At 43.4% G+C, this 24,233-nt stretch overlaps 1 protein-coding gene across 1 annotated transcript in view; it reads right to left on the bottom strand.

The window, feature by feature from the left end:
- Positions 1-9,483, bottom strand: part of nktr (natural killer cell triggering receptor) — a 191,920-nt gene extending 182,437 nt beyond the window's left edge. Inside the window, exon 1 of the mRNA XM_067968218.1 lies at positions 9,453-9,483. The gene's annotated coding sequence lies outside the window, so the exon portion shown is untranslated. The remainder of the gene's footprint in view (positions 1-9,452) is intronic.
- Positions 9,484-24,233: the final 14,750 nt, after the last annotated feature.

Raw genomic sequence — 24,233 nt, forward strand, 5'->3', positions numbered from 1 at the left:
CCCTTTCTTAGGGGCTTTTTCTCTGCCATCTGCAGTCAAGCTCTTTATTTTTAGCTTCTTTCTTATTAATGGACTACATTTTCCATGCACTGACCATAAATAGGCAGAAACTCAAGCCCCATACGCCTTATCTTGCTTAATCAGCATTTTACAAGCTTTCTGCAATCTCTCAAGCTTTAATTATTGAAGATATACAGTGTACATCTCCTTTCACAGGCCAATCCATTTAGAATCTTCCAGCTCAGTCTGTTTTCCTCTGTACTTGGTGCACATATTGAATAAGTGTTGGTGCTAGCAATGTCATCAGGACATGTTGCCAACAGCAGCAATAATGATGCAGACAAGCTGAAAATTTATCACATCAGCAACTTTTGACGGACTGCTAAGTTCACACATGATCTCAAACAACAAGTGTATGTAATATAGTGGTTATGTTACTGGACTAGAAATCCAGAGTCCTGGGCTAATCATCCAAGAACATGAGCTCAAATCCCACCATGGCAGTTTGAGAATTTGAATTCAGTTTTAAAAATCTGGAAATAAAAAAATGCTGGTATCAGTAAAAGTGACCACAAAGCAGTCAGATTATTGTTTAAAAAAAAGTTCACTAATGTCCTTTAGGGAAGAAATCCTGCCACCCTTACCCAGTCTGGCTTATGTGACCAGTTCCACACCAACATGGTTAACTCTTAACTGCCCTGTGAAGTGGCCTAACAAGCCACTCCGTTGTATCAAACTAGGGATGGGCAATAAATGCCAAGCTTGCCAGCAATGCCCACATCCCAAGAACAAATAATTTATTATTCATGGGGAGAAGTTGGGGTCTACAGATGCAGTCATCAGTACAGGTATCCCGTGTTGCAAAAAAAGATCAGTTCATACATGTGACAGAGCTGCTTCCTCCTTTCCAGGCATCAAACAGTTGAAGCACCAATCTAATCACTATCTACTTGTGTTAATTCAGCTGCAGGACTCTGCAAATTTTCCCATGATAGAAACAAAACATAGGAAGTGTGAAACAGCCAACAGTCATTTGGCCCATTGAGGCCATTCCTTGAAAAAGTCCAATTTGCAACACCACAAACCCAACTTATCTTTCAAGGGATATGGTCAACAGGCAGTTTATTTTTTTAAAAACTCTACAGATCTTCTCCCTGGCCCCCAAAGATAATCCAACCAAACGTCAGGTATCGATCTTGTATTACAATCTACATTATTGCACAGGTGACAATTCCATGGCCCAACAAGACTGGAAGCACAATGTTTCAGGCAATATTTATGTAAATAAGCCCATTCTCAACCAGATAACATTAATGGACCCAGATGAATAATCAAAACAGTATTAACTGCTTCTTATTAGACTATTGTGTATGGATAGAAAGCAGAAGAGTGGGACTAGATTGAGTGGCGCATGCAAGGAAAAACAGACTTGGATTGAACGGCCTGTTTCTGTGCTATAACATTCTGCTTCTCGAGTCTTTGTCGTATAGAAGCAAGACCTTGCATTTATATAACGCCCTTCACAACCTCAGGACGTCCCAAAGCGCTTTACAGCCAATGAAGTACTTTTGAAGTGTAGCTACCATAGAGGAAAAACATCCTGTTCAAGGGTTTGCCAATTTTGCACTACACTAATTCTACAATCACAGTTTAAGCTAAATCACATGCTTCTATTTATATTAATCTTTCATTTTAAAAATCTGGATGATGCCCCAAACATTTAACATGAAATCAGTAAGAAAAAGACAAACTGTTCTCAGCTGGGATGACATTTGGCTTCTGAAGATCTGGGCTAGGGAAGGGAGGAAAAAAAAATTCAGTTTAACCTCTGTACAATGAAGGGCTAGGCTCACACATGAAAAAAAAATTACAATCTGATCTAGATGAGATGGGGGAAAATGGGCCCACATCTGGCAGATGTCATTTAATGTAGTTAAATGCCGTGTCATGCAAGGGGGTAGCGCTAATTCCAAGCAAGTACAGACCATGTTTGGTACGGAATTGGTCTGCTGAGCGTGAAAGAGACCTAGGAGTCATAGTACACTTCTCTAATAGGTGCACAACCAATGCAGTGGGGCTATTGCGATGGCAAATAGAGTACCAGGATGTATAGCGAGGAAAATTCAGTATAAAACAAACTAGTGTCCTTGTACAGACTTTAGTTAGGTCTCATCTGGAATACTGTGTTCAATTTTGGTCCCCTGACATGGTGGGTGATAGAGGCCCTGGAAAAGGTTCAAAGGAGGGCCACTAAAATGATACCTAGTTTAAAAGCCCTTAGTTATCACGACAGGCTTAAGAGAACTGGGCCTTTTTACTCTCAAAAAGCACAGATACGGGAGATTTAATCCAAGTGTTTAAAATGACAAAGGAACTAAACTGGCTGTGTGCATAAGAGATGAACACCAGTAACAGCTATTTTATGGACTGGAAAGTTTTCTGAAAAACTTCTAAAATGCAATGTTACTATATATTCTTTAAATTAAAAAAAACCCTGAAATGCACTGCGTGCAATTATAACTAATGATGGTTCTTTTTATTTTCAATGCAGTTAATAACCACAGTGCTGGAGTGTACAATTATCATCACCCACAACCTACAAAAGGACTGAACTAACAGACCATCAGGTTTCACCCTCTCAGGTTTATTCAATATTCAACACTCAAATGAAATTCACAAGCATTTGCTCATTTAAGATAATTGGTAAAAGAACCAGGGGGAAGATGGAGAATTTTTTTTTATTCAGCGAGCAGTTATGATCGAGTAAATTAGGAGAAACTGTGACAGAAGGGTCACAGATTTAAGGTAATTGGCAAAAGAACCAGAGGAGACAGGAGGAAAAAAAATGTTACACAGCAAGTTATGATCTGGAATGCACTGCCTGAAAGGGTGGTGGAAGCAGATTCAATAATAACTTTCATTGGGGAATTGGATAAATACTTGAAAAGGAAACATTTGCAGGGCTATGAAGAAACAGCAGGGGAGTGGGACTAATTGGACAGTTCCTTCAAAGAGCTGGCTCTAGCATGATGGGCCGAATGGTCTCCTTCTGTGCTGTAAGGTTTTGTGATTCTATGAATAAGAAATTCTTCTCCTCACGTAGAGTATCGTTTCATAGGCATCAGCAGCCCTACACTACTGTGCACAAGTGATCATTACTTTTGCATTTAGCTAGAGGGAAAGGCAGTGGATTATGGGCAGCATCATATTGCCTACTTTTGTCTTTTTTGCATGTAGAGATTAGCATTTTTAAGCAGGGATTAATGGACAGCAAAGCAACACTGAGAACCCAATTTTTCCCCCACAGTCCCAGGGAGGCTGGGAGACAATTCTAGTACCCCACTGGCACTATGGAGATCAGATAATTCACAGATCACAGACTAACCTGACATATCCTGGTATGCATAGCTCAGTAGGACACAAGGTCCCACTGTGGCATTACCGCTGGGGAATACGAATAGCAATTTCCAAATATTCATTTTGTACACAGCATAATATTTACAACCAAACTAAAGCTTGAGGTACAGATAGCACATCAAAGTCATATCATTATCCAGTGGCGATTGCTGGAAAGTGGACAGGTGAGGATGGAACCAGCTGTGATGGTCATGTTGCCTGCCAATACTTACTGCTCAGGATTGCACAAGAAGAATGGCCACTTGGGAAAAGTCCCCATGGCCTGCCAGCACTCACTGGACTGCACTCCATTCTGTTGAGCAGCGCAGGTTCGGAAAGAAAATAAAAGCAGTTCATAGAAATAAACTTGAAATCTCTTTTTACCCAAACAGTTATACAGTGAGTGGAAGAGAAAACAAACTACAAGAGCACAAAATACACGAAGCTTAAGCGGCTTTGGTTACTGACCAATCTCTGGTAATGTGAAAGAGAAACTCCAGGTTCCAAACAATTATCATATACACAATAACTAGATTCTGGAAGAGTATTTTAACACCAATTATTATTAGTAAAAAAAAAGTGCGAGGGAAATTAATGGGGCTAAAGGCTGACAAATCCTCAGGGCCTGATAATCTACATCCCAGAGTACTAAAGGAAGTGGCCCTGGAAATAGCGGATGCATTGGTGATCATCTTCCAAAATTCTATAGACTCTGGAACAGTTCCTACAGATTGGAGGGCAGCAAATGTAACCCCGCTATTTAAAAAAGGAGGGAGAAAAAAAAACAGGGAATTACAGACCAGTTAGCCTAACATCAGTCGTGGGGAAAATGCTAGAGTCTATTATTAAGGATGTGATAACAGAACACTTAGAAGGCATTAACGGGATTGGATAAAGTCAGCATGGGTTTATGAAACGGAAATCATGCTTAACAAATCTACTGGAGTTTTTTGAGGATGTAACTAGTAGAATAGATAGGGGAGAACCAGTGGATGTGGTGTATTTGGATTTTCAGAAGGCTTTTGATAAGGTCCCACACAAGAGGTTAGTGTGCAAAATTCAAGCACATGGGATTGGGGGGAATATACTGGCATGGATTGAGAACTGGGTGACAGACAGGAAACGGAGAGTAGGGATAAACTGGTCTTTTTCCAGGTGGCAGGCAGTGACTAGTGGGGTACCGCAGGGATCAGTACTTGGGCCCCAGCTATTCACAATATATATCAATGATTTGAATGAGGGAACAGAATGTAACATTTCCAAGTTTGCAGACGACACAAAGCTGGGGTGGAATGTGAGCTGTGAGGAAGATGCAAAGAGGCTCCAATGTGAATTAGACAAGTTGGGTGAGTGGGAAAGAACATGGCAGATGCAGTATAACGTGGATAAATGTGAGGTTATCCCACTTTGGTTGTAAAAACAGAAAGGCAGATTATCTGAATGGTGATAGATTGGGAAAAGGGGAGGTGCAACAAGACCTGGTTATCCTTGTACACCAGTCGCTGAAAGCGAGCTTTCAGGTGCAGCAAGCAGTGAGGAAGGCGAATGGTCTGTTGGCATTCATTGCAAGAGGATTTGAGTACAGGAACAGGGATGTCTTACTGCAGTTGTACAGGGCCTAGGTGAGACCACATCTGGAGTATTGTGTGCAGTTTTAGTCTCCTTATCTGAGGATGTTCTTGCCATGGAGGGAGTGCAATGAAGGTTTACCAGACTGATTCCTGGGATGGCTGGACTGATGTATGAGGAGATCTCATCGAAACATATAAAGTTCTAACAGGACTAGACAGACTAGGTGCAGGGAGGATGTTCTCGATGGCTGGGGAGTCCAGAACCAGGGGTCACAGTCTCAGGACACGGGGTATGCCATTTAGAACCGAGATGAGGAGAAATTTCTTCACTCAGAGGGTGGTGAATCTGTGCAATTCTCTACCACAGAAGGTAGTGGAGGCCAAGTCATTAGATGTATTCGAGATAGATATATTTCTTAATGCTAAAGGGATCAAGGGGTATGGGGAAAAGGCGGGAACAGGGTACTGAGTTAGACGATCAGCCATGATCATTTTGAATGGCGCAGCAGGCCCGAAGGGCCTACTTTTGCTCCTATTTTCTACGTTTCTATGTTTAATCAAGTTGCACAATGTCATGTAAACAGGGAAAATTAGTTACTCCTTCAGCTGTACATTCCCAGCCACCAGAGCAGCTCAGGTTGGGTTCTACTTTTGAGGTGGCCATACCAGCAGTACCAGATTTTTTTGATTTTTTTTTAAAAAGTGAAAATTTGTCAGTTTACATAAGCTGCCCTGGAATATACCATGCAACAAACATACAACATGCTGCATCCTTGGGCAGGGGCACAAAATCCAAAGCAGCTGGGACAACACCACTGCATCATGTTATCTTTACACCAGTTGTCACATATATTAAGAGCAATTTTTTTTTAAACTTGCATTTATAATAGCACCTTTCATACCTCCAGGATAACCCAAAGAACTTCACAACTATATTAATTACTTTGATGTGTACTCATGTTATGAGGACAAACATGGCAGCCAATTTGCCCACAGCTAGGTCCCACGAAAAGCAATTAAAATGACTAGTTAATCTGTTTTTGATAGTGCTGGTTGAGGGATAAATATTGGCCAGGACACCAGGAGAACTCCCTGCTCCTCTTAGAATAGTGTCATGGGCTCTTCTACATCCACTTCAACAGATAGCTAGGCCCTCGGTTTAACATTTCCTCTGAACGGTGGTACATCGGACCATGCAGGATTCCTTCAGCACTGCAAGTGTCAGCCTAGATGGTGCCCTTGTGTTTTGGGCTTGAACCTACAACCTCTGAATTAGGGTTGAGTGTGCTACCATTGACACTCAATGCAATACAAATCATGCTATACATCTTTGATACTGAATTTGTTCAGATTAGGAGCCATTTCTATACTAAAGTGCACAGACGAGGTGAAGATTTTGAATGTGTTGCATAAATGACATTACACAAATTAATTTGTACTAAAGATGAGGACTACTGTATTTGACAGAACATTGCTTCGACTGTTCCCTTAATCCTGCTCCCGTCACACAGTCACCAACTCCCACAAGGGGTTTTCCAATATTAGTAACACTCATTGTTTGAGGAAATGCTGCACATACCTTACAACATTGCTCATGCCAGCAGCTCTGAATTCAGCCACAAGACTGTAAAAGGTGAAAAATGCAGTGCTACCTATTCTACAGGATGTGGAGATGCCGGTGATGGACTGGGGTTGACAATTGTAAACAATTTTACAACACCAAGTTATAGTCCAGCAATTTTATTTTAAATTCACAAGCTTTCGGAGGCTTCCTCCTTCGTCAGGTGAACGTTCACCTGAGGAAGGAGGAAGCCTCCGAAAGCTTGTGAATTTAAAATAAAATTGCTGGACTATAACTTGGTGTTGTAAAATTGTTTACAATATTCTACAGGAAACTCAGTTCAGGTTCCTCTCCACCCACCCCATCAGACCAGCAACGTTCAAGGCCGTTACCAGCGGCTGCCATTTCTCCCAGGCATAAGTACTCATACTGGTATGGGCAGTGAAGTTTCCACTTGCTGATTTGTACCTTCCCCAGCCATTAGGGTAGGTCCAGTAACCAGGAATGGAACTGGCAATTGCCACTTTCAAAGTGCAGTTGCTTTTGTGTTGCCATGGCACCAGCCCATGATCTAAATGGAACGGATTCGACCATGTTGGCAACCAAGACAGAACCACTTCAACACGGCAGTTCTATAATAAAAACCCAAAAAGGATAAAAACAGAAAATGCTGGAAATACTCAGTAAGTCCGGCAACACCTGTGGAGAAAGAAACAGAGTTAACGTTTCAGGTCGATGACCTGTCGTCAAAGGATGTTCGCAGAAGAAGAAAAAAAAAATCACCATTAATCGCAACTGTTTGATTTCTACGTGGGAGACCAAGAAATAACTTGCATTTACAATAATGCTTTATCACATCTCTCTAATGTCCCCAAGCACTTCACATATCATAAATTACTTACAGTCACTGTTATTTTGTAGGCAAATATGGCACTCATTTTATGCACAGCAAGTACCATAAAAACAGATTAACTGGTCATTCTGTTTAATGATGTTGGTTGAGGGAGGAATGTTGGCCCAGACACCAGAAGAACTTATTACTCTTTTTCCAAGTAATGCGATGGGATCGTTTACATTCACTGGAACCCTTTAATGTCTCACCTCCAATAACACAGCAGTCCTTGAGCAGTGACTGAAGATTAGGCACTCAAATTATGGAGTAAGGCTTGAAGCCACAACCTGACTCAGATGAGATTGGTATCAAACAAGTCAACTCCAAGGGCAAAATTCCCCTTTGAAGGACATTTTACCACACATGTCAAAATCCAACCCCAATTAAAATTTGATTTAAAATTTCACCCACTCAGCAAAAGTATCCCTTACACTATTTAATAGTTTTGTTTAAGAAAAAGAGGAAAGATAAAGGGACAATTCTTCTTATGCGTCTCTTTCCATTCCTTTTTCTCAGGTCATTCGGACGAAGTGTCAGGGAATCCAAGTTCAGGCTTCTTTCCAATAGCACATGGCAAACAATATTAGGTGTGATGACGCACCCTCACGTACAAAAAAAACTTTCCCCTCAACAGGAATCATATGAATTATTGTGAAAGCTACATACTATCATACACACATTGCCTCGAGACACCAACACTCAAAGCTATTTTGATACAAGCATCTGTGCTATGTTACAATTTGGTTCGGAAAGATCCCATTGCTAATTACACAAACAGAAGTATGAGGAAAGCTTCCTTTGCAGTTAGCATTTGCACACAATCCCCTAGGCAACATATTTTAAAATGTTGTTTCATCATTCCTCAGGAAAAAGCTATTTTAAATGCGTATTAGTTTATACAATTCATGATAGGATATATACGAGAGCAAAAGACAGAGCAGCAAGGAATAAACAATGGAGAAGCTACTCAAATAATCACAATATACCACAGAAACACCAATGTATATACTTAAAAAGTCACAAATCAATAAAAGCGGGGCCGAGGGGGGGGGGGGGGGGGGGGGAAGAGAAGAAAAGCAAGAAAAATGAAATAAAGACCTCAAAAGTAACCATTATCGTTTCACATCAGTACAGAAAAGTTTTTTTTTAAATAAGTCAGAAATGGCTCCATATCCCACCCATCAGATCACAGTAGCCTCAAAATATTCCTTCCAGAAATGCTGGCTTGTGCTGCAATCACATAGTACAGTAACCGTGGGACTGAAATGAGCCTCTGGTGCAATAACCCAATAAGTCTACATTTTATAGCAATATTTCAAATTGGATAACTAAGTGAAAACTTGATTAAGTTTTCTATTCACTTGAAGCATTAGATTTTATACTGTATTTATTACACACACATTATATAAATAAATAAATATCATGAGAACAAAAGGAATAGAAAGCCAGAGGAAAACAATCTCACTGTACTTAGCATTCACTGCATTTCAATCCCTAGAGTTTAAATAGAGATATACAATTAGCAATTGCAGTAGGAAAGCAATGCGAAAAAAATATTAATTTTGTATAAAACATTTTTTAGACTATAAAAACTTCCTAATATTTCCGAAAAACAGTTTTAGTTATTAAAAAAAAAGTTAAAAGCTGCTCCTCGTGGGGTGAACCCCAGCATCGGGATCGGCCTCAGGCCCGGGCCGAACTACACACACACACACACACACAAAACTTCAGCACAAAGAGAGAAGGGGGGACGGGACAGACAGCCGACCCGACCCAGCCCGGCCCGGCCTGGCCCCTAACAACCGCCCACAGTCCACCGCCCGCCCGCCCGCTCGGCCGACCTCCGCCCGCCAACAGCGACCGGGGCTCCTCCCGCTCCTCCCTCTCCTCCCCGCTAAGCCCAAGGCTATGAGACTTTGATTTCAAGCCTCTCCCCCCCCCCGGCCACCCGTTATCATTGGGCACCGCGGCAGCACCGAGCCGGGAAGGCGATCAAGAAGCAAGATGAAAGAAAGTTAAAGACGCCGCTCACCTCGGAGCCCTGCAAATGGCGCTGTTACCAACCACCGCGCCGAGCATCCTGGGACACGCCGTCCCCTTAAAGGGCACGTCCGGCGCTCCGCCACCCCACCGCCCGGCCACTATTATAAATCGGCGGACATTATTCACAACACTGGTTTTTTTTTTCTTTGGCTTGATGGTCTGTCTGAAAGGCAACCAATCATATCACAACAGTGACTCCCTTTCTTTGTGTGTTTTTAGCCCCCCCCCTTTTATAAGAAGGGGGGGGGGTTTAGGGTGTGTTTATGTGCAAAAATCCCAAAGAAAAACCAAAACGAGTTCAAATTATAATTTTATTATTCTCGTCCAGGATGCACTCCAGCCCCTGCGGTGCCCACCGGTCGCGAAAAGCCTCAAGCGTTCCGGTAGACACCGCGTGCTCCATCTCCAGGTACGACCCTGGTTTTCTTTGTTTTTGTTTAAGCCCCTTAAAAAGGAAAAAGGGGGGGAGGGGGGTATTAGGTGTGATTGTGTCCCTCCACTGATGGCACTGGGCAAACCCATGTCATCTTGACGAATCAAATATTAAACCCAATTAAATAATAATTGTATTATAGGATCATGGAAAGGTTACAGCACGGAAGGAGGCCATTCAGCCCGTTGAGTCCGTGCTGGCTCTCTGCAAGAGCAATCCAGCTAGTCCCACTCCCCCGCCTTATCCATGTAGCCCTGCAAATTTTTTCCCTTCAAGTACTTATCCAGTTCCCTTTTGATAGCCATGATTGAATCTGCCTCCACCACTCCATTGGGCAGTGCATTCCAGATCCTAACCACTCGCTGTGTAAAAAAGTTTTTCCTTATGTCGCCTTTGGTTCTTTTGCCAATCACCTGAAATCTATGTCCTCTGGTTCATGTCCCTTCCGCCAATGGGAACTGTTTCTCTCCATCCACTCTGTCTAGACACTTAATGATTTTGAATATCTCAAGCAAATCTCCTCTCTACCTTCTCTGCTCTAAGGAGAACAACCTCAGTGTACTCTCAGTGGCGATGATGAACTCCAGTCCCTGCGGTGCCCATCGGCCATGAAAAGCCTCATGTGTGCTCCCTCTCCAGGGCCACCCGGGCGTGAAGAATGCCGCGGAATAGAGGCAGACAGCCGGCGCCACTGCCCCCCATGGGCCGCATCTAGCCAGGACCTGTATATGAACACTAGGTTTCTTGGGGGGAGGGGAAGGTGTAGGAGGAGGAGAAGGAGAAGCAGATGGGAACAGAAGCGAGGTGGTAGCGAGAAAAGGAGGGACAAGTAGGAGGAAAGAAAGACTTGCAATTATATAGCGCTCTTCACAACCTCAGGACGTCCTAAAGTACTTCACAGCTAATGAAATACTTTGAAGTGTAGTCACTGTTGTAACGTAGGAAACGCAGACAGTCAAATTGCGCACGGCAAGGTCCAACAAACAGCAATTTAATAATGACCAGATAATCTTTATTAGCAATGTTGAGGTATGCATATTGGCCAGGACAACAGGGAGAACTCCCCTGCTCTTCTTTGAAATAGTGGCAGGGAATCTTTTACATCCATCTGAGAGGGCAGATGGAGCCTTAGTTTAGCATCTCATCCAAAAGACAGCACCTCTAACAGTACAGTGCTCCCTCAGTACTACATTAGAGTATCAACCTAGATTTTGTATTTAAGTCAATAGAGTGAGTTTTGAACCCACAATCCTCTGACCCAGAGGCAAGAGTGTTATCCACTGAGCCACAACTGACATCTGTGGAGCAGGAGGAAGGTGGAGGAGATGGAAAGAGGGAGGAAAAAAATCATTGACATGCACTCACTCTACAAAAACCTCACACAGAATGTTACTTCTGGTCACATTTAGCTGTCATCACACTCATGGGATTTATACTGACACTATTGTTGTACTGTATGTCATAGCTCCAAATGATAATTTTCACTTTTGCACCCTTTTTACAAGTAAAAATAGGTCCATAATAGCAGGGAGAGATCAGAGATGGATGAAGATGCCCCAACCTAACCCTCAGCCATGGTCTCTCTCCATAGCCCTGTATCTTCCTCTGCTTTAAATGTTCATCTAATTTTCCCTTAATGGATGCAATGGTCTCTGCCTCAACAGCTCCCTGTGGCAAAGCATTCCATTCTCCAACAACCCTCTGTATAAAGACATTTCTCCTAACTCTCTTAGTGACAATTTTAAATTGACGGCCCCTTGTCACTAACTCCCCAATCAGAGAAAACAGTCTTTCTCTATTCACTGTATCAAAACCCTTCATACTTATAAAAATCTCAATTAAATCTCCTCTTAGCCTTCCCTGCTCCAGTGGAAATAGTCCTAGTATCTCAAGTCTCTTCTCACAACTATAGTTTCCCATCCCTGGCATCATCCTGGTGAATCTATGCTGGACCTGCTTTATGGCTTTAATGTCCTTTTTATAATGAGTCAATCTAAAACTGTCACTAAGGGAGAGAGGAGAGACTAAGGAGAAATTTCTTACTCTCCTTATGACTGCAACCTTTCTATTCTGATCCCCCCGCCCCCCTTGGACTGCCTCATGCTCCACAGTGCCTTGGTTAGCAATCTGGGCATCTCCCCTCAGCCTTCATCCTTATCCTCACAGGAAGCAAGTACCTCATACCTGTTGGATAGGACCAGTGTCTACCGGACCTCCTTATCTACTGCTCCTAGGTTCCCATTCCCCTGCTGATTAACAGTCACATTCTCCCCTTCCTGTACCTGTGCTTTCCTCTAAGGTGTGACTATACTCTGGAGAAAACTATCCAGATATTCCTCCCCCTCCCTTATTTGCCAGTGTGTCTCTAACTCGCACTCCAGCTCAAAGACTGAGCCGGAGTGTCTTAAGCCAGAAACATTTACTCGCTATCCACAAACTCCCACATATTACAGTCCCGACACATAGCCTGTACTGCCATTTCTAGTTTTTAATTATTTATTTAATATCAGTAGTTTATTTCTAGGACTGGCCGTTAACTGTTAACTGCCACTGAGTTAAATTTCAATTTGATAACAATAAAACACACTTACTACTTACCAGTGAATTCCCACACTCACCAAATTCCCAATTGAAAGTCCTCACTCTGTTAGCAATTCACTCCACTAGAAGTTCACTCTCTGTCCTTACCAATCTCTATGCTCAAGCTCCCGCCTCTGTGCTCAAGCATTCAAGCAGAAAATGTAGGAGAAAGGAGAGAGAATGAAAAGCAAACCTATAATGAGACAGAAAAGATGATGTAATCCTTTAATCATAAATAAATTCTCAGCTCAAACCTACCATGAGTGTTGTGTACCATATTAACCCATACATGGGCTGCACTCTTCTAAGTAAAATAATCATTTTGACTTCCTGGTGTGGCCTATAAACTAGACCTTCATTTCCCTCCCAGATTTATGCAGCAATGCTGATGTATGGTCCATGTCAATGTGGGGATGGTGGGGGGATGGGAAGTCATGATGCTCCAGCCATCATAGTGTGTGAGGCAGACCTGAGGGACCAGATGGTCTTTCCCTGCCTGTCAATTTTGTATACTCATAATGGAATTCTGCCCTTCATCAATTGCAACTCAACTAAATCTCTGCCGCCTGCATCCTTACTGACACTAAGGAGGTGAATGTATGGGGAAGGCCCCCCTCCACCACCACTCGCCCACCGGAATTTCAGTGGAACAGCGGTTTTTCTGGTTACCAGTGAGAGATCAGTGGAACCCCTGAAAAACGCTGTAAATGGCTGTTTTTTTATGCACTTCCTCTAGGAGTTCCGCCAATCTCCTGCCGAAGTTACAGCGGGAGATCTGGACAACCTCCATGGAAATTCAGAGCCAGTTTACTATTTTTTTCTTTATTCATTCTTGGGTTGTGGGCGTCCTTGGCAAGGCCTGAATTTATTGCCCATCCCGAGTTGCTCTTGTACAAATGAGTGGGTTGTGAGCAAGACAGGCCACTTCTGAGGGCAGTTAATAGTCAACCACATTGGTGTGGGACTGGCATCGCATAATAGGCTAGACCAGGTAAGGACAGCAGGTTTCCTTCCCTAAATGACATTAGTGAACCAGTTGGGTTTTTACGACAATCCGACAGCTTCATGGTCACTTTTACTGATACCAGCTTTTTATTTCCAGACTTTGTTTTGAGACTGAATTCAAATTCTTAAACTGCCACAGTGGGATTTGAACTCGCGTTGTCTGGATTATTAGTCCAGGTCTCTGGACTACTACCATAACCACTACACTATCATACCCAGTTTAAATCTGTAAATTTTATAAAATTTTTATTTTAATTTCATTCCCCCTGTGTAAGGACTTGAGCCAGTCCGGTGTGCTCTATAATCAGGTGTGGTCTATGTTTGCGTCAGTACGGTAAATAGAATTTGCCTAGACCAGCCATGAGATTATAAAAAGACAAGGGCAAATTTGCATTTATATAGTGCCTTATCGTCTCTCAAAAATGTCTCAAAGCTTTACATAGAATCAATGGCTTTGAAGGTCAGTGACTGTTCACAAAGATAAGTATAAATGAGGGAGGACATTCGGCCCATCTAGCTCATCCATCCAGAGAAATTTATGGCCCTCCCATCATAGCTTTTAACTGCTTATTGAATGACTCCAGGGTTGTTGCCTCCATTACCCTATCTCATAGAATCTTACAACACCAGGTTATAGTCCAACAAATTTGTTTGAAAATCACAAGCTTTCGGAGGCTCTCTCCTTCGTCAGGTGAATGTGACGAAGGAGTCCATCACCGGTATCTCCACATCATGCCTATCTCATAGGACATTCCTGGCAGTGCTCCCTATTATCAATCCAAAACTTTCTTTTTGACTAGTTTGTACCCATCCTTAGCAGAGGGGTCAGTGACCAGGGGGCATAGATTTAAAGTAGTTGGTAGAAGGATTAGAGAGGAGCCGAGGAGAATTTTTTTCACCCAGAGAGTGGTGGAGGTCTGGAACTCACTGCCTGAAAGGGTGGTAGAGGCAGAAACCCTCAACTCATTTAAAAAGTACTTGGGTGCACTTCAAGTGCCGTAACCTACAGGGCTGTGGACCAAGTGCTGGAAAGTAGGATTAGTTGGGTAGCTCTTTTTTTAGCCGGCACGGAATTGATGGGCCAAATGGCCTCCTTCTGTGCCATAACTTTCTATGATTCCATATCCCCTTGTCCTGCAGTAAGGGTTTTAACAAAAAATAATGCTCAAAATTAAGCGTTTCTGTTCCCCTTTAGAATCTCCCATTCCTATATCAGGTTTCCTTTCATTCACTTCCTTTCAAAGCTGAAGAGTCGGAGTTTTTCATATTCAATCCTCTGACACTAGGGATCAAGTCTCCTGGTCCTTCTCTGCACCATCTTAGAACAATGCTTGTGCCCAGAACTGAACACACTATTCAAGATGTGGCCTGGCTAGAGCAGGACACAGCTTCAGCATGATGGCCTCAGTCATATAATCGTATGTGCTTTTATTTTAGGCAAACATGGCAGCCATTTTACACACCACAAGATCCCACAAACAGCAGTAATGACCAGTTAGGTCATCTGATTTTGGTGGTGTGGTTGAGGGAGGAAGGTTGGCCAGAACACCAGAGGAGCTAACTGTTCTTCAGAGAGTACCAGGGGATCTTTAATGTCCATGTGAACCACTGGAACAGGCAGGAAAGGCCTCAGCTTAACATCTCATTCAAAGTGCAGCAACTCCAAAAATGCAGCACTCCCTTAGTAACAGAAAGTCATCTTACATTATGAGCTCAAACTCCTGGCATGAGACTCAAATCCACAACCTTCTGATTCAGACGAGAGAGTTATCAACTGAGCCAAGCTCACACTGAATATAATAAGGTGTCAGCCTCGGCTCAGTGGTAGCACTCTGATAGGCCAGATGGGACCTGCACCTGCTGAGAGCGAATGTAGGTCCCAAGCTGGGCATTAAGATGACCCCAAGAATGCTGGGGAAAAAAGGTAATCGCTCTCAGAGGGATCCCAGAGGAATCAATTACCTTTTAAAGAAAGAAATACTTGCATTTATGAAGCACCTTTCATGGCCTCAGGACATCCCAAAGCACTCTACAGCCAATTAATACTTTTTTGAAGTGTAGTCACTGTTGTAACGTAGGAAATGCGGCAGCCAATTTGCACACAGTAAACTCCCAAAAACAGCAATGTGATAATGACCAGATAATCTGTTTTAGTGATGTTGGTGAAGAGATAAATATTGGCCAGGACATCAGGGAGAATACCCTGCTCTTCTTTGAATAGTGCCATAGGAACTTTTACATCCACCTGAGAGGGCAGACGGGGCCTCGATTTAACGTCTCATCCGAAAGACGGCATCTCCGACAGTGCAGCTCTCCCTCGGTGCACTGGAGCGTCAGCCTAGATTTTGTGCTCAAGTCTCTGGAGTGGGACTGCCCCTTTGAAGAGCGCACAAAAAATGTCATCAATCATTTTTCTTCAGCCGTTCCCGGCTCTCAGATTCCCTCTCATCAGGGCGGGCACCTCTGATGTATCTTGACAGGTATGGGCTGCTGGCCCTGAGTATGTCAATGTAAATCTTGTCGTGGTTTGGGACAGGATCAACAGCTGACCAAAGCAGTGGACAAAAGTCCCACTCCGCCGCACCTCCGTCCTCTTACAGAGGGTCTGTGGGATTTCGGGCTATGTGTGTGAATTCTCCCTTACACAGAGAGTGTCCAAAGTGAGAACCCCAGAAAGGTAGCACACTGCTCTGGTGAATGGGACAGTTCAAGGTATTTACAGCCAACAATAACCACAGAACCCCAAACAGTTTAACTCAGCTGGGAACTACCTACATCAACTCTCCCCTGTGCCATCACTTTTGACATTGTCAGAACTCAAGGGCAGGTATCTGCAGCCAGATATTTAAACCATTTGATTTGTTGCATGCAATGTGTTAACAGCTCGTAAATCAGGTCACTTGGCTAAGGTGCCAGAGCCCCACCATCCCATGAGTCATTGCCTGCAGCAGAGAAGCAGTAAAGAAAAAAATTCAAATTAAATTAAGCACTAAGGCTATATTGAATGATTTACTACATTTTTATATTAACTCCATCGAAATAAAGTGCAACGTGAATCTCATTGAAAATAAGTGCACCTGAGCTGGCCTATTGTTTGCGACGCTGTGACTACTGATTCATAAATATTGATTCATAATTCTCCTGAACTTGCAAGCTCAGTGTGGACTCTCACTCGACGGGATTGCCGATTGGTGAATCGGGCACAGAAGTCAGCGTGTCACTCGCAATTGCTAAAATCAACGGCCGGAAAGTCATGGGCACTGTGACCTCGGTGCCCAATTCTCAGACCAGCACTCCCACCAAGGGAGCCTGGGCTTGGTCCCTCACCTCTTAAAAAAGCCTTACAGTTGTTGCATATCCCTGAATTCCTTCGCTCCACCATTGGCGGCCGTGCCTTCAGCTGTCTAGGCCCTAAGCTCTGGAATTCCCTCCCTAAACCTCTCCGCCTCTCTCTCCCCCTTTAAGGCGTTCCTTAAAACCTACCTCTTTGACCACCTCTTTGGTCACCTGTCCTAATGTCTTCTTCTTTGGCTCGGTGTCAACTTTTGTCTGATTACGCTCCAGCCAAGCACTTTGGGATGTTTTACTACATTAAAGGCGCTATATAAATGCGAGTTGTTGTCGTTATTGTTTTCGCACATCCCAGCAGATAAACAGAAGAAGTGTAGATTGTGTGGATAGTAAATCTATACGAGACTCAGTCAAATCCTGGCATGTTAATTCATCAGTCAACACTTTTCACCTGCTGTGTATTTCCAACTCTTTTCTGTTTCTAATAATATATTTCACTGTCTGTGACGGCTTGCAGTGTTTTGGCTCATTCTATCCATGCACACAGATGGCACATTTTATTACCGTGCGCCAGTTAGAACATTTACTTCTTACTCTGGTTTTCTGACACCTGTTTGGAATTGCTGACCATTGGATTTCCACTACAGTTTGCTGCTAAGTTTGGTGCAAAGCTGGGCAGCTTAAAAAGACAAACTCCCCAGGTGTTCATCGGACGTCCTTCTCATCTTGAATTCACATGGTCCCTTTCCTATTCCCGTCGCAGCGATTGAAACAAGGTCCCTCGATTAGACTGTTCGACAGCTTTCAGCACCGTCAGAATTCTCCCCATGGTTTCAATTGCTAATTTAGACCCCGACTGGATGACTGTGCTCAACATAATTGGCCAGACATTAATCCTTCCTGGGCTTTAATTTGAGCTCAAAGCCTGACGGCAAAGAGCATGCCAGCCAGTAACAGCCTCAAGATGCTCACCAAGTGAAGCCCTAACCCAGAGCCTGACAGGAAGATTATGTCAATTGCTACTTAGCCCTGTCAGGATTCTTTCTCTCATTTTAAGTTTTAACTCTGCGCACAACTAAAAAGAAAGACTTACATTTAAATAGCACTTTTCATAACCTCAGGACGTCCCAAAGCGCTTTAGTGTACCACTCCCTCAGGACTGCACTGGGAGTGTCGACCTTTATTAAATAATAGAGTAACATTTGGTCTTTCCGATTTAAAGGGACAATTCCTGAATCGAGAGAGCTTTGGAAGATTATGGCTAAAACATCTGCAATTTCCACACCCACTTCCTTTAAACCTGAGGGTGGAAACCATCTGGTCCTGGGGATTTGTCAGTCTTTAGTGGCCATTATTTTTTCTAATACTGTTTTCTTGCTTGCGTTAACTTTAGTGAGTTCCAGTCCTTCATTCATTATTAGTTTCCCCTGGAATGTCAGGTATATTATCCTCTTCCTCTACTGTAAAAACTGACACAATGTAATTATTCAACAAGTCTGCCATTTCCTTCTTTTCATTTGCAATATTACCCGCATCTGTTTTTAAAGGGCCCACATTACCCTTTTCCTTCTAATATAATTGTAAAGACATTTTGTGTTAATCTCGATATTTCTCACAAGTTTCTTTTCGTATTCACTTTTGGCAGCTATTATTATCTTTTTTCTCTTCCTTTGCTGTTCTTCATATCTCTCCCAATCCCCTGGATCTACGATATCCTTTGCACTGTTATATGCTCTTGCCTTTAGTTTAATGTTATCTCTCACCTCTTTTGTCGACCATGGCTGTTTTATTTGGTAAGTAGAGCTCTTGCCCCGTAGGGGTATATAATGGTCCTGTATTAAGCTAATGCAGCTTTATTGAACACCTCCCACTGTTCATCTGTAGTTTTACCCGATAACAGTTTTGACCAGTTTGCTGCCATCAGCCTCTGTCTCATCCCATTAAAGTTAGCCTTACCAAAATCTAGAATCTTAGGGGGTAATTTTAACCCCCAAGAACGGGTGGGTTGGGAGTGGGTAGGTGGTTAAAATAACAGCTTTTTGGATTTTCAGTTAATCAGAGAGAGCCAGCATGGATTTGTGAAAGGTAGGTCGTGCCTGACAAACCTGATTAAATTTTTTGAAGAGGTGACTAAAGTAGTGGACAGGAGAATGTCAATGGATGTTATTTATATGGACTTCCAGAAAGCATTTGATAAAGTCCCACATAAGAGACTGTTAGCTAAGATAGAAGCCCATGGAATCGAGGGAAAAGTACGGACTTGGTTAGGAAGTTGGATGAGCAAAAGGCGACAGAGCGTAGGGATAATGGGAAGGTACTCACATTGGCAGGATGTGACTAGTGGAGTCCCGCAGGGATCTGTCTTGGGGCCTCAATTATTCACAATATTTATTAACGACTTAGATGAAGGCATAGAAAGTCTCATATCTAAGTTTGCCGACGACACAAAGATTGGTGGCATTGTAAGCAGTGTAGATGAAAACATAAAATTACAAAGGGATATTGATAGATTACGTGAATGGACAAACTGTGTCAAATGGAATTCAATGTAGGCAAATGTGAGGTCATCCACTTTGGACCAAAAAAGGATAGAACAGTGTACTTTCTAAATGGTAAAAAGTTAAAAACAGTGGATGTCCAAAGGGACTTAAGGATTCAGGTACATAGATCATTGAAGTGTCATGAACAGGTGCAGAAAATAATCAAGAAGGCAAATGGAATGCTGGCCTTTATATCTAGAGGACTGGAGTACAAGGGGGCAGAAGTTATGCTGCAGCTATACAAAACCCTGGTTAGACCGCACCTCGAGTACTGTGAGCAGTTCTGGGCACCGCACCTTCGGAAGGACATATTGGCATGGGAGGGAGTGCAGCGCAGGTTTACTAGAATGATACCCGGACTTCAAGGGTTAAGTTACGAGGAGAGATTACACAAATTGAGGTTGTATTCTCTAGAGTTTCGAAGGTTAAGGGGTGATCTGATTGAAGTTTATAAGATATTAAGGGGAACAGATAGGGTGGATAGAGAGAAACTATTTCCGCTGGTTGGGGATTCTAGGAGTAGGGGGCACAGTCTAAAAATTAGAGCCAGACCTTTCAGGAGTGAGATTAGAAAACACTTCTACACACAAAGGGTGGTAGAAGTTTGGAACTCTCTTCTGCAAACGGCAATTGATACTAGCTCAATTGCTAAATTTAAATCTGAGATAGATAGCTTTTTGGCAACCAAAGGTATTAAGGGATATGGGCCAAAGGCAGGTATATGGAGTTAGATCACAGATCAGCCATGATCTTATCAAATGGCAGAGCGGGCTCGAGGGGCTGAATGGCCTACTCCTGTTCCTATGTTCCTATGGACCACATCCCGGCTCCAACTCGCTCACTTCCGGGTTTAACCCAGGTAGGTGTGTACGTGTGTGCACAGCAGACTCCTGGAAGTCCCTCCCCCGTTTAAAGCCGGCGGGCCGATTAGTAAAGGGGCCAGGTATCTCATTGAAATAGTTGAGGTACTTAACATTTTGTGTATTACAAAAGCAAAACAAATTTAACCTTACCTGTTTGGGTTTCCCATCATTTCCGACTCACATCAGGTGAAAGCAGGCTGGTAGGTCCAGATCCATGAGGTGAGTACCTTTATTGCACTGCTTGTGGGCCCGGGGGAGCAGCAGTGCTTCTTCCAGGCCCAACAAGTTCACCGGGCCGACAGGATCCCCGCAATTGGGCCTACCCCCCCCCCCCACCAATGGCGGACCCTCACCAGGTGGTGGCCTCCCACCTACCTCCAACTCTTCAACTGATCTCCAGTGGACTCCGATCACCAAGTCCTGGCCCTGCGATCTTCTCCCCAGCCCATCCGATCTCCTCCCTGGCCCTGCGATCTCCTCCCCGGCCCTGTGATCTCCTCCCAGGCCCATCCGATCTCCTCCCCAGCCCATCCGATCTCCTCCCCAGCCCATCCGATCTCCTCCCCAGTCCATCCAATCTCCTCCCCAGCCCATCCGATCTCCTCCCCAGCCCATCCGATCTCCTCCCCAGTCCATCCGATTGCTCCCCAGTCCATCCGATCTCCTCCCCAGCCCATCCGATCTCCTCCCCGGCCCATCCGATCTCCTCCCCGGCCCATCCGCTCTCCTCACCAACCCATCCGATTGTTCCCCAACCCATCTGATTGCTCCCCAGTCCATCCGATCTCCTCCCAGCCCATCCGATTGCTCCCCAGCCCATCCGATCTCCTCCCCAACCCATCCGCTCTCCTCACCAACACATCCGATTGTTCCCCAACCCATCCGATTGTTCCCCAACCCATCTGATCTCCTCCCCAACCCATCCGATCTCCTCCCCAACCCATCCGATCTCCCCGGCCCAGCCGATGTCCTTCCTGGCCCTGCTACTACAGGCCTTCCTGCCCGACAGCCACCCAGCCTGTCAATCAGGCTGGCTGCTGGGCGCGAAGCCCGGAAGTAAAATTTGTTAACCTCATTAAGGTCGCGATCTGCCAACTTACCTTCCAGGTTTCGCAACTGAAAATTATCCCGCCCCGCTCCCTTCCCAGCTCGAGGTTAAAATTCTGCCCTTAGAAACGTGTTACTTTTCTCCTTTTCAAACCTAACATTGAATTTGATTATTAACTAAATCTGGTTCATTATTCATCACTAAATCTAGTATGGCCTGCCCTCTTGTTGGTTCTAGAACATATTGTGCCAGAAAACTATCTTGAATGCACTCTAGAAATTCACTAACTTTCTGACTTGAACTACTCTGCTCTTCCCAATCTATATAAAATTAAAGTCTCCCATTAAAACAACTCTGCTTTTGCTACAAGCCTCTCTAATCTCTGAATTAATATATCCTGCCACTTCATTGCTGCTAGCAGGAGGCCTGTAGACAGCTCCGATTACAGTTTTAAGTCCTCTCTTATTCCTCAATTCTAACCATAGAGTATCTGCTGATTGCTTTCCCTTCCCTATATCCTCTCTTACTATCTTACTCTCTTATTGTTCAGTCAGTTAGCTTTATTTGAGAGATCAGTCTTCAAAGTAAATGACTGTTCTTGAAGGAGATTATGATTGTAAAAACCCATCACATTTCACGTGTCGGCGGTCTTGCTGTATGTAATGCAGAGAGATAAATTAATTTCTGGAGGATTATGCTTACATCGTTCGTACAAAGATTGTGTTGCGTTTTTGTTGGAGAACAAGATTGTTTATTTCCTTCTGAGAAGTACTTCATTTCAAGTTCTGTAAGAAGAATTTTAAAGGACTTGTTTAAACCCTTAGAATCAGCCCCCAGACTCCTACTGTGCTGGGAGTTCAATACATCACCTATACTGGTCACTTCTATAAAGGACTGCATTTCTGCATTAAACCTATTTAATACTTTATAACCTGTTACAAAAAGTGTCCGGTGTTGTTGATATTATCTGTCTTCTGAAGTAATGTGAGATGTAGTATCCAGTGACAAGTTTTAATAGGAGGAAGGGTTGCGGAAAGCCATTTTCTATACGGTAAACGCATAAGGTTAAGTTTTAGATCGTGGCGAGCTCGAGCTTGTCCATGAAAGCTCTCTCTTGCAGTGAGAATAAGAAAAAGTATTAAGAACATGCCCTCCATGAAATATGAATATATTCAATGAGTCATTGCACTCACAACTTATTCTCACCTCAACCAGCTGCTTAAAGTTTCATTTGCTGGCCCCCAGTCAGAATATTTTAGTACTTTTGTTTTGGTATGTGTAGCCATGCCCCTTATTCTTAAAGGTATTTTGCCCCTTTAATGCAACTTTGAAAGCAGCCAGTAGGCAATGCCCAAAAGCAGCCTAGATCCTGGGTTGACTCCCTTTGATTTTCTCCAAGGGAAACTGGAGGTTGTAGCAACATCGGTATAACTGAAAGCAGGCAGACAGGCAGCTGTGGAACATCACTGAAGTAACTGCCTACCTCAACGTCTGACCATGGTGTCTCTCACTGAAAAGCCTTCATTGCCCGAGACCATTAAAGCTATCAAGTCTCTCTCCAATGGCAAAACACCAGGTTATTTGGGAATTCGAGGTTACGGGGAGCGGGCAGGAAATTGGACATAAATTTAAATTTGAGGTTAGGATCAGATCAGCCATGATCTTATTGAATGGCGGAGCAGGCTCGAGGGGCCGATTGGCCTACTCCTGCTCTTATTTCTTATATTCCAATGCTATATCTGCTGAGATATATCAAGCTGGAGAACACCAACTAGCTCAGTCTCTGCTGATCTTTTCCAGCTGATATAGTGAAAAGAAAGCATCACGCAACAGTATAGAGATGCTCCATTATCCATCTATTCAAGCAAAAGAACAGTAGATATGTGTGTGACAACCATAGAGGAATTTCCCTACTAGTCATCGCAGGGCAAATCCTTGCTAGGATTATCCCAAATCGTTACATTGAGCATACAGCTGAGGAATTCTTGCCTAATAGCCAGTGTGGATTCAGAAAAGGCGGAGGTACTATTGATACGATCTTGACTGCCAGACAACTTCAGGAAAAGTATCAAGAACAAAACTTAGACCTTTACTGTGTCTTTGTTGATCTCACATTGGCTTTCAATACAGTCAGTAGAGAAGGCCTCTGGAAATTACTGGCCAAAGTTGGCTGTCCTGAAAAGTTTATCTAGGTGATCCGCGAGTTCCATGATGACCAGTCGTGGAAGGTTGCGAAGTATTCAACCCCTTCCCTGTCTCCAATGGAGTCAAATGGAATTGTGTTTTAGCTCCCACCTTGTTTAGTACATACTTTGTTTGCTTCTATGCTTACCTATGACTTCAGAAACTTTTTTTTGTGTGTACTTGTACGATAGCTGGGCCACATCAGAAAACTCAATCATTCCACCTAGGTTGCCTCAGAAAGATCATGAAAATTCAATGGTGCCACAAGATTCTGAGGACACTGAGGTCCTCAGATGTCCTTGCACTAAGTCCTTGAGAGCATTTACAACAAGGACAGCAAGAATTTACTCTGAAATGTGTAATATAATGGGGCTATTATACCTTCAAGTCACGTATCTTACAGCACATTCCCGACACCTATACATCACCAAGTCATATGGTCCATAGTATTTCAGGATCCCAAGTCAGCCCTGAAATTCCCATCTTTTTTTCCTGTAGCAGTGGAGAGGCTGTATAGGATTCAAATATCTCTTCCCGATTTCATTGCACACGGTGCAGAATACCACATCCTGAGCATTCCATCACAGTACTTCAAAGTTGGATGGCACATCAAGATATTTCTCTGCTGCTTTGCTCATTACATTCTTGTCACATTTCCAAGCCCCCTCACTGTTCCAGCAGCTGGGACATCTACAGTCGACAGGAACATAGTTGTTAAACTGATCAGATATCATTCCTCCAATGCTGTACCCTCTGGGGACATTGTCAGGGAAAGCTCCAGTAACCAAGCAATTCTTTATTGTGTCAAGATTTCAACTCTCCTCAA

The sequence above is a fragment of the Heptranchias perlo genome, chromosome 2 (genome assembly GCF_035084215.1).
Source record: "Heptranchias perlo isolate sHepPer1 chromosome 2, sHepPer1.hap1, whole genome shotgun sequence".
NCBI lineage: Eukaryota > Metazoa > Chordata > Chondrichthyes > Hexanchiformes > Hexanchidae > Heptranchias > Heptranchias perlo.